Here is an 11564-nt window from a genome sequence, read left to right as displayed (position 1 = left end):
AAAATCAACATACAGAAATCGGTTGCCTTTTTATACACCAATAATGAAGCAACAGAAAGAGAAGTCAAGAACCTGATTCCATTCACAATTGCACAAAAAACTATAAAATACCGAGGAATAAATCTAAGCAAAGATATGAGAGGTCTGTACGATGAAAACTATAGAAAACTTATGAAAGCACCTAGGTGGCTCAGTTGGTTAAGTGTCCGACTTGGGCTCAGGTCATGATCTTGCTTATGGGTTTGAGCCCCACATCAGGCTCTGTGCTGACAGCTCAGAGTCTGGAGCCTGCTTTAGATTCTGTGTCTCCCTTTCTCTCTGCCCCTCACTTGCTCATGCTCTCTCTCTCTCTCTCTCAAAATAAATAAACTTTAAAAAAATATTTTTTTTTCAGGACGCCTGGGTGGCTCATTCGGTTACGTGTCTGACTTCAACTCAGGTAATGATCTTATAGTTCATGGGTTCGAGCCCAGCACCAGGCTCTGTGCTGAACTCTTGCTCAGAGCCTGGAGCCTGCTTCGGATTCTGTGTCTCCTTCTCTCTCTGCCCCTCCTCTGCTCATGCTTTGTCTCACTCTGTCTCTCAAAATTACATAAATGTTTTAAAAAATATACTTCTTAAATAAATAATGTCAAAACAGATTAAACACCTCAATGTGAGACTGGGAAATATAAAAATCCTAGAAGAGAATGCAGGCATTCTTTTGTCTGACATTGGCTACAGCAACATTTTTCTAGATATGTCTCCTAAAATCAGGGAAACAAAAGCAAAAATAAAATATTGGGACTACATCCAAATAAAAAGCTTTTGCACAGCAAAGGAAACCATCAAGAAAATAAAAAGGCAGTGTTAACCAATGAGAATATTTGCAAATAATAATACCCAAAATATATAAAGTACTCACAAAATTCAATGCCAAAAAAAGAAAAATCCAATTTAAAAAATGCAGAGGACCATTTTTCAAAAGAAGACATACGTTTTTTCCAAAAAAGACATACAGATGGCAAGCAGATATAAGAAAAGATGCTTAAAATCACTAATAATCAGAAAGCTCGAATAAAAACTACAATAAGAGATCATCTTATACCTGTTAGAATGGTTAGACTAAAATAATAATAAAAACAAGAAATTAGAAGTGTTCATAAGGATGTGGAGAACAGGGAACGCTCATTCACTGTTGGTGAAAATATAAAGTGGTACAGTGCCCCAATAAGATAAAAATAGAAATACCAAATACCATATGATCCAATAGTTCCACCACTGAGTATTTACCTGAAGAAAACAAAAACCCTAATTTGAAAAGATACATGTACCCCTATTTTTATGGAAACTTTATTTACAATAGCTAAGATATTGCAGTAACCTGGCTGTCCACTGATAGACAACTGGATAAGAAAGATATGGGGCACTTGGGTGGCTCAAACGGTTAAGCAGCCAACTTTGGCTCAGGTCATGGTCTGTTGGTTTGTGAGTTCGAGCCCTGTGTCAGGCTCTGTGCTGACAGCTCAGAACCTGAAGCTTTCTTCAGATTCTGTGTCTCCTTTTCTCTCTGCCCTTCCCCTGCTCACGCTCTCTCTGTCTCTCAAAAATAAATAAACATTAAAAAAATTTTGTTAAAAGATGTGACACACACACACACACACACACACACACACACACAATGGAATACTACACAGTCTTAAAAAGGATGAGACCTTGCCATTTGCAACAACATGGATTAACCTGGTGAGTATAATGCAAAGTGAAATCAATTAGTCTGAGAAAGACAAATACTATAAATATGTGGAATCTTTAAAAACAAAACAAAACAAAACAAAAGCAAAGTAAGACCTAAAAGCAAACTGATGGTTGCCAGAGAGAAGAGAGAGGAGGGTGGACAAAGTGGGTTAAGAAAAAGATACAGTTCCAGTTACAGAATAAATAAGTCATAGGAATACAAGGCACAGCATAATGAATATAGTCTATGATACTATAATAGTGTTGCAGGTGAAAGACACAGGTATGCCTGTCATAAGCATAGCATAATGTATAAACTTATCGAATCTCTATGTTGTACATCTGAAACTAATATAACATTGTATATAAACTGTATTCAAAAAATTATTTAAAAGCAACAGAAACTCAAAGCAAAGTATCACCTAAGTAACTCAAACGCTAATTTCTTGCTCAAAAGTTACATTCCTATTTCACATTGTAATTTATTTTCTTTTTCTAAGTGAGTGATTTTTGTTTGTACTCATAGTACTGAATGAATTTCATTCTGAAAAAAATAATTACTTTGAAATTGTGTTATCATGAGATAGAAATTCCTAAGTATATCTACTGAGTTTCTTTCTTCCTCTAAATGATAATTCCCCTGTGTCCCCAGTTTCTAGCATAATGTGTAGAACTTAGGAGTTCAATATAAACTACTTACAATGGTGGCTCCAAGCCCCCAAACATTAACACTTTAGTCCAGTGTTGTCCATATTCTAATATTAATGAATCCAGCCATTTCTCACCACCTTGATCCAGTCCACCATCATCTTTTACCTGAATTAATACAGTAGCCTTCCTACTACTCTCCCTACTTCTTTCTTTGTTCCCTATAACCTTTTCTCAACACAGTAGACAGAATAACGCTATTAAACATGTTTCAGGTCAAGCTACCCCTTAGCCCAAACCTTCCAGTGGCTTCCCATTTCCTTCAAAGGAAATAAAATCAAAGGCATTACAGTGGCCATAGCCCTATGTCATGTGACCACTACCTCTTTGTTTTGTATCCTACTATTACACTTCCTTATGCAAGCGATGTATATCATTTCATTCATATTTCATTGCTCAAAGCAAGTTATAGGCCCATGCCCAAAATACAATTGTACCTGTGCAATGAAAACCTGAACCTGAAAACAGAAATCAAAATTTTAATGAAAAGCATTAATGGCTACTACAGAGTTTAACATTTCTTTATATGTTGTCCATGATTTGTATTTCTCCTTAAGTGGATGGTCTGTTTAGTTTCTTCATCTCTCAGGATCTTTAGAATTTTAGCAATATTTGGTTCATTCTTAACTGTAAACAGAGTCCTAGTGAAAAATACTTCTAACCACAGTCCCCAGTCAATTTGTATTTATTTATTTTGAGAGACAGAGATAGTGCCCACAAGCAGGGGAGAGGCAAAGAGAGAGGGAGACAGAGATCCCAAGCAGGCTCCATGCTGTCAGCACAGAGCCAGACAAGGGGCTTGAACCCACAAATAGTGAGATCATGACCTGAGCCGAAATCAAAGTAGTCTGAAAATTAACAAACTGAGCCACCCAGGCACCCCCAGTCAATTTGAAATGGCCCTCTTATACCTAAATAGGGGGCTCCTTTTCCTGATTTTCTCTTTCCTTTTTACTAGTCTAGTACAGAGATCCAATAGTGGTGGGGGTCTTTTGTTGTTGTTCTCTTAATTCTGTATAGACAATTAATATATCCCTCCCTCATAATTTCTGGACCTCCACTAAAATCCCCCAAGTTTCCACATTAATTTCATCCTTCTCCATCTGCCACACTTCTCTCCATCTCTAAACCAGAAGCTTATTTTTGTGACCAGGGTGTTTCCCTTTGCAGGTCTATCAATCCACATACTTTGTAAAGAAAGCTCTTGACAGATATCTAAGAGTTTTTTGGTACACCAATGACAGAGATGATGATAGGATGCCCACTGCCTGCTTACTCACTGGTCTTCAGTCTGCATCACTTGTAAACCTAATCTGCTAAGGCAATAGTAAAAGAAAATACACTGGCAAACTCCCAACATTTCATTTATTTTCTGAGTATTTTCCGAACACTGTAAAGTACTAGCCATATGTTGCCACATAGTAGGTAGTCAATAAATTAAACCTGAATCAAATAGGAAGTGGAACCACATATACAGTGTTCATGGGATCAGATATTTTACATGAATCTTTGATTATCCTAACACTTTTGAATATTCAGGACAATCAAAAATTAAAAATAGGAACTTTAATACTTTAAGCAGTCTTCAAATACCTATCAGTCTTCAATTTACCTATCTTAACTTCTGACTAACACTATTTTGGTGAACATTAAAACTGTAATACAGTTTATGTAATTAAAGCAAAAACGATCACCTGCTTAAAAGTAGCCTAGGGTGGGAGGAATTAATCTGCTAAGCAAAATGCTTGCTTAGTTGCTAAGTGTAAACCTTTCATTATAGTTTGCTCAGATGTCTGATTCAGAGACTTGGTTATTTTCTAGGGAAATGGTGAAGGAAAATAGATCACCTTAATCTTCACATTTCTTTTTATCCCTATGGCCCCACACAGAGTTGATGTACATGTTATCCAGGTATTAGCCATTAGAACAAACAGATGATTGCATATGCCCAAAATTATCCCTTGAAAATCCTTTGGCTCTCTAGTGAAGAGGTTAAAAGACACCTGCTATTGCTGGAATTTCAACAATGTTTCTCACAACTGGATCCTTGCAATCTAAAGCAGAAGCAACATTTTAAAGTCAATGTCGGGGCGCCTGGGTGGCTTAGTTGGTTAAGCGTCTGACTTTCGCTTAGGTCATGATCTCGCGGTTCGTGGTTTCGAGCCCCACGTCGGGCTCTGTGCTGACTGCCAGCTCAGAGCCTGGAGCCTGTTTCAGTCTGTGACTCCCTCTCTCTCTGACCCTCCCCTGCTCACGCTGTCTCTCTCTCTCTCCCCTAGAAATAAATAAAACATTTAAAAAAAAGTTAAAGTCAATGTCACTTTAAAGAACTTAAATCAACCAAGGAATTCACCTTTTGGCCTCATAAATGATTGTTTTTATTTCTTGAATTTTTATCCCCTTGGCTGAGCAGGTATTGTTAAATTCACACAAATTAAAGGTACATATGATGTAATTCTATAGAGTCTGTAAAATACTTATGAGTGTAATTATATGTAATCCTAATATCTTTATTATTTATTTAAACTTCTATAAAACTTTATAATGAAAAATCATAGAAAAATTTATAAACTGTAAATGAATTGCAAGTCAGATCTGTAGAATTATGGCATTTTATTTCATGCTTGATTGATTTATTAAAGATTCAATTTTCTAAAAGAATATAGCATTCCTTTTCAGAAGCAGTCAGTGGGAACATTAATAGGAGCATGAGACACACTTAAACAAGTATATTAGTCAGCAACTGACTGATTTGTACAAACTGAATATTTAAAAGCATCAAGAGTCGTACTTCAGCTGAACTGTTTCATATTCTGCATTTTTAAGGTATGGCATTACCAAGATTAGTGAGGCTACAAACCTTCTCAAACTTTTTCTAACTTCTCTTTACAACAGAGATTCTGGACTATATTATTCCTTCTGTGATACGGCTATTTACATGTTTTCTGTGTGTACAAAGGGCAATCCTACTGAAATCTGCCTAGGGTTCAGAATGAGAAAAGCTTCCAAAAAATACACTTTTTAATATTATAATTGTTTGGTTTGAGGAAATAAAGATAACAAAAACCTTGACTGCTGTATTTTTATTTCTATCATTACTATATTTTCTGGTTAAGTGAGAGTTTTCTAGACTTTATTCACCATGACTAGCAATATTAATACCAAAGTACAGAAAATCACTACATGGAATATTTTTTCTATCAGTTATTCTTCTAGAAATACATATACAAATCTAAAAGGGAAAACACTCATCCTAAATATATTACTTTACTTTTTGATTTGGTGAGAAAATATTACAGTACAACAGTATTAACACATTTTGTCTTTTCTCTTTGAAGATGCAATATATTGCAGAAGGTTGAGGTCATTCTGAAATGATGTTAAAAATAAATTCTCATTAAACCAATATGGGTATGTAGATTATTGGGTTAACTATGTACTGACCCCACAACAAATACTGAAATATATGTATTTAAAAACAGATACTTGATAACTTATTTTCTTGGAGTTTGACTCTTCTGTGAAGAGGTATTTTAGAAATTTGATAAATGAAAAGTTTTTATTGTGATCTGGTATTAGGAAAAAAATCTATGTGTTTGTGTACCAGTACCATACTGTTTTGATTACTACATCCCATATAATATATCTTGTAATCTGGGATTGTGAAACCTCGGGTTTTATTCTTTTTTCAAGATTGCTTTGGATATTCAGGGGTTTTTGTGGTTCCATATAAATTTTAGGATTATTTGTTCTAGTTCTGTGAAAAATGCTCTTGGTATTTTAAAAGCAATTGAATTAAACTTCTGGTGGGAATGCAAACTGGTGTAGCCACTCTGGAAAACAGTGTGAAGGTTGGTCAAAAAAATTAAAAATAGAACTACCCTATGACCCAGCAATTACACTACTAAGTATTTATCCAAAGGATACAGGTGTGTGCTGTTTCAAAGGGGCACATGCATCCCAATGTTTATAGCAGCACTATCAACAATAGCCAAAGTATGAAAAGAGCCCAAATGTCCATTGACAGATGAATGGATAAAGAAGATGTTGTATATATATATACAATGGAGTATTACTCAGCAACCAAAAAGAATGAAATCTTGCCATTTCCAACTACGTAGATGGAACTAGAGGGTATTATGCTAAGCAAAACTAGTCAGAGAAAGACAAGTATCATATGACTTCACTCATATGAGAACTTAAGATACAAAACAGATCAACATAAGGGAAAGGAAATATAAATTATATAAAAACAGGGAGGGGGGCAAAACGTGAGACTCTTAGATATGGAGAACAAACAGAGGGTTACTGAAGAGGTTGGGGGAGGGGGTTGGGCTAAATGGGTAAGGGACATTAAGGAATCTACTCCTGAAATCACTGTTGCACTATGTGCTAACTTGGATGTAAATTTAAAAAATAAATTAAGTAAATAAATAAAAGGGATTGCATTAAATATGTAGAGTGCTTTGGGTCCTCTGGACATTTTAACAATATTAATTTTTTCAACCCATGAGCATGGAGTAGCTTTCCTCTGGTTTCTGTCATTTTCAATTTCTTTCATCAGTGTTTTATAGTTTTCAGAGTGCAGGTCTTTTGCTTCCTTGGTTAAGTTTATTCTTAGGTATTTTATTCTTTTTGAAGTAATTGCAAGTAAGGAGGTTTTCTTAATTTCTCTTTCTACTTCATTATAAGTTTATAGAAATGCAGCAGATTTCTGTATTTGACTTTGTATCTTGGGATCTTACTAAATTTAGTTATCAGTTATAGCAGGTCTTGGTGGAATCTTAACGGTATTCTATATAGTTTCATGTCATCTCTGTTGTGAAAGTTTTGCTTCTTTACCAATTTGGGTGCCTCTTCTGTGCTTTTCTTGTCTGACTGCTGTGGCTAAAAGTTCCAGTACTATATTGAATAAAAGTAGTGAGAGTAGACACCCTTGTCTTGTTCCTGATCTTAGGGGGAGAGCTCTCAGTTTTTCACCACTGAGTATGATGTTTGCTGTGAAATATACATGGCCTATAATATGTTGAGGTTTGTTCCCTCTAAACTTCCTTTGTTGAGAGTTTTTATCATGAATGGACTTGTACTTTGTCGAATGCTTTCTCTGCATCTGTTGAAATCTTCATATAGTTTTTATCCTTTATCTTGTTGATATAATGTATAACATTGACTGATTTATGAATATTGAACCACCCTTGCATTCCAAAAATAAATACCACTTGATCATGGTCAATCATTTTTTAATGTATTGTTGAATTTGGTTTGCTAATATTTTGTTGAGGATTTTTGTATTTATATTTATCAAAGATACTGGCCTGTAGTTCCCCCCCCCCCTTTTTTTGTAGTGTCTTTATCTGGTTTTATTAGCAGGGTGGAAGGAATATTAGCCTTATGGAAGGAATTTAGAAGATTTCCTCCCTCTTTTGTTTTTGGAATAGTTTGAGAAGAGGTATTAAATCTTTAAATGTTTGGTAGAATTCACCTGTTAAGTCTGTCCTGCACTTTGTTTCTTGGGTGTTTTTGCTTTACTAATTCAATTTAACTACAGGTCATTGGTCTATGCAAATGTTCTAATTTTTCTGATTTAGTTTTGGGAAGTTAAATGTTTCTAGGAATTTATCCATTTCTTCCTGGTTGTCCAGTTTGTTTGCATATAACTTTTATAACGTTCTCTTATAATCTTTTGGATTTTTCTGGTTTCAATTGTTTTTTATCTTCTTTCATTCTGATTTTGTTTGAGTCCACTTTTTTTATGAGTCTGACTAGTTTATCAATTTTGTTGGTCATTTCAAAGAATCAGTTCCTGGTTTCATTGATCTATTGTTTTTTAGTCTCTGATTCATTTATTTCTGTTCTAATCTTTATTATTGCCTTCCTTTATCTGGTTTTAGATTTTGTTCTTCTTTCTCTAGATCCTTTAGGTGTAAGGTTAGGTTGTTTGAGATTTTTTTTCTTGCTTTTTGAGGTAGACCAATATTGCTATAAACTTCCCTCTTAGAACAGATTTTGCTGCATCCCAGAGATTTGGGACAATTGTGTTTTCATTTTCATTTGTCTCCATGTATTTTTGGATCTGCTCTTTGGTTTCTTGGTTGACCCATTCATTGTTTGTCACATGTTACTTAACCGCCATGTATTTGTGGTGTTTCCAGATTTTTTTTTTTGTCGTTGATTTCTGGTTTCCTAGCACTGTAGTCAGAAACAATGCCTTGTGTGACTTCAATCTTTTTTACATTGTTGACACTTGTTTTGTAGCCTACTATGTGATCTATTCAGGAAAATATTCTATGTGCACTTGAAAAGAATGTATATCGTGCTGTTTTAGGATGGAATGTTCTGAATATACCTGTGAGATCCATCTGATACAATATATCACTCAAAGCCACTGTTTCCTTGATTATCCATTTAGATGATCTGTCCATTGATCCAAGTGGGGTGTTAATGTCCCCTACTGTTATTGTCTTAGTATCAATTACTTCCTTTATGTTTGTTATTAGATGCTTTATGTATTTGGGTGCTCCCATATTGGTTGCATAAATATTTACAACTGTTGTATCTTCTTGTTGGATTGTTCCCTTTTTGATTATATAGTGTCCTTCTTGGTCTCTTGTCAGTCTGTTTTAAAGTCTATTTTGTCTGATAGAAGTATTCCTATTTTTACTTCCTTTTCATCCCCATTTGCATTATAAATGCTTTCAGATCCTTTCACTTTCAATCTACATGTGTCTTAGTCTGAAATGAGTCTCCTGTAGGCAGCATATAGATGGGTCTTGCTTTTTTGTCCATCTGTCACCTATTTTTTTTTTTAGTAGGAGTATTTAGGTCACTTATAATCAAAGTAATCATTGATAAATATGTACTTATTTCCAGTTTGTTATTTGTTTTTGTTATGGTTGTTTTTGTAGCTATCTATTCCTTTTTTTCTCTTGCTTTCAGCTCTCACGGTTTGCTGGCTTTCTTTGGTGACATATTTGGATACTTTTCTCTTTTTTCCGTAGCTAATACTGGCACTTGATTTGTGGCTATTTTAGGTTTAGATGTAACATCTTATGCATATAGTAGTCTAGTCTTTTATTTGAGCTTGAACCTGCTTTTCACTCCTCTACCCACCCCCCACCCACATTTAGGTATATTGTGTCATACTTTATATCCTTTCATTTTGTGAATGCCTCAACTGACTTTTATAGATATACTTAATTTTACTACTTTCTGCTTATTTTTCTTTATTCCTATTTATGATCTTTCCTTTGTACTCAAAAAGCCTCCTTTATCATTTATGGTAGGGCAGGTTTAATGGTCACGAATTCCTTTAACTTTTGTCTAGGAAACCCTTTCTTTCCAGTGTGAGTGACAGCCTTGCTGGATAAAGTGTTCCTGGATGCAGATTTTTCCCTTTTGGTATCTTCTATCATGCCACCCCCTTCTTAAGGGCTTATTAAGTTCCTGATGAAAAATTAGGTGATAGCCTTTTTTTTTTTTTTCTTTTTTTTTTTTTTGGCAGATAAGGATTTGTTTTATTGAAGAACAAATCTCTGTTGCTGAAGCCACTATGTACAGACAACAGAGAAGGGATTTTATTTCTTGGTCTCTTCCTCTTTGGATGGAGTCTTGATGATGTCCTCCTTCTTGGCCTGGAGCTGCTCTTGAGGGCACTTGCATGCTTCCTTGGTCTTAGCTCTGTAGGCCTTAGCCTGGTCAGCCAGAAGCTACTTGTGAGCCTTGTTTACCTTCAGCTTGTGGATGTGTTCCATGAGAATCCACTTGTTTTTGAATACATCACCCTTCACTTTCAGATACAGGCATAGATACATGTGGTGGTCAATCTTCTTAGATTCATGATGCCTTCTGAGCAGCTGGGGCAGAATTCTCATCATCATCCAGGTTACCTTCTCAGGCATTTGAGCATTAGCAGTAAGTTTTTCTTATCAATGTCCATATGCCTGCCCTTCCAGTGGGCCAAAGTGTTTTTTCCAGCATTGAGCCTGGGAATGGACAGTCACAGACATCTGGATGATCAGCCCATCTTTAATCAGTTTCCTGATCTGCTGACGGGAGTTGACATTGACAATTTCATTTGTTTCATTGGGATCCAACCAGACCTTCTTTTTGCCACAGTGGAGGGCACTGGAGGCAAGCCTCTTCTGAAGCCTGAGCATACTCATGGCTGCAGCCACAGTGCTAAAAGGTCTTTTTTGTGCCCCCTCATACGTAACTGTTTTCTTTCTGCTTTTAAAATTCTCTTTATCACTACTTTTTCCATCTTAATTACTGTGTGTCTTGGTATGGACCTCCTTGGCTTGATTTGGGGGGGTGGATATCTGTGCCTCCTGGATCTGTATTTCTATTTCCTTTCCCAGAGTCAAGAAATTTTCAGCTTTTATTTCTTCAAATTAAATTATCTGCTTTCTGTTTTCTCTCTTCTTCTGGAATCCCCTTAATACAAAAGTTATTACACTCCATGATGTTACTACATTTCCTGTCTATTTTCATTTATTTTTTTCCTCTTGCTTTTTTTTGTTTGTTTTTTGAGAGAGAGAGAGCATGTTTGCATATGGGGGAGAGGGACAGAGAGGGAAACTTTCAAACAGGCTCCACACTCAGTACAGAGGCTGATACAGGGCTTGATCCAACACTTGGGCATCATGACCTGAGCCAAAATCAAGAGTCAGACACTCAAGTGACTGAGCCACCCAGGAGCCCCCATTTTTTTCTGTCTTGTTCAGCTTCATTGTTTTCTATTGCTCTGTCCTCCATGTGACTGGCCCATTCTGCTTCCTCTAGTCTACTATTTATTCCATCTAGTGTATTTTTAATTTCAAATATTGAGTTTTTCATCTCTGCTTCATTCTTATTTATGTTTTCTAATTCTTCATTTATGACCTGTTGAGGTCTTCCACTCTTTTCTGAAACCCAGGGATTATCTTTATGACCATTCCTTTGAATTCTCTATCAGGCATATTAGCTAGATCTGTTTCATTTAGCTTGCTTGCTGTTGTGTTGTCCTGTTCTTTCATTTTGGACATATTTTCTGTCTCATTTTGTCTAACTCTCTGTGTCTGTTTTTATGTATTAGGAAAATCAGCTGTAGCTCCTGCTCTTGAAAGCAGTGGCCTTATCAAGAAGAGGTTCTATAGTATTCT

General features: G+C 35.7%; 1 pseudogene; it reads right to left on the bottom strand.

The window, feature by feature from the left end:
- Nucleotides 1–9998: 9998 nt before the first annotated feature.
- LOC120220840 lies at nucleotides 9999–10593 on the bottom strand (annotated as a pseudogene).
- Between the last annotated feature and the right edge of the window lie 971 nt (nucleotides 10594–11564).

This window comes from Hyaena hyaena, unplaced genomic scaffold, assembly GCF_003009895.1.
Source record: "Hyaena hyaena isolate Hyena2069 unplaced genomic scaffold, ASM300989v1 scaffold_728, whole genome shotgun sequence".
NCBI classification, from domain to species: domain Eukaryota; kingdom Metazoa; phylum Chordata; class Mammalia; order Carnivora; family Hyaenidae; genus Hyaena; species Hyaena hyaena.
Note: the sequence above shows the minus strand (reverse complement) of the source record. Positions and strands in the feature narration are given on the sequence as shown.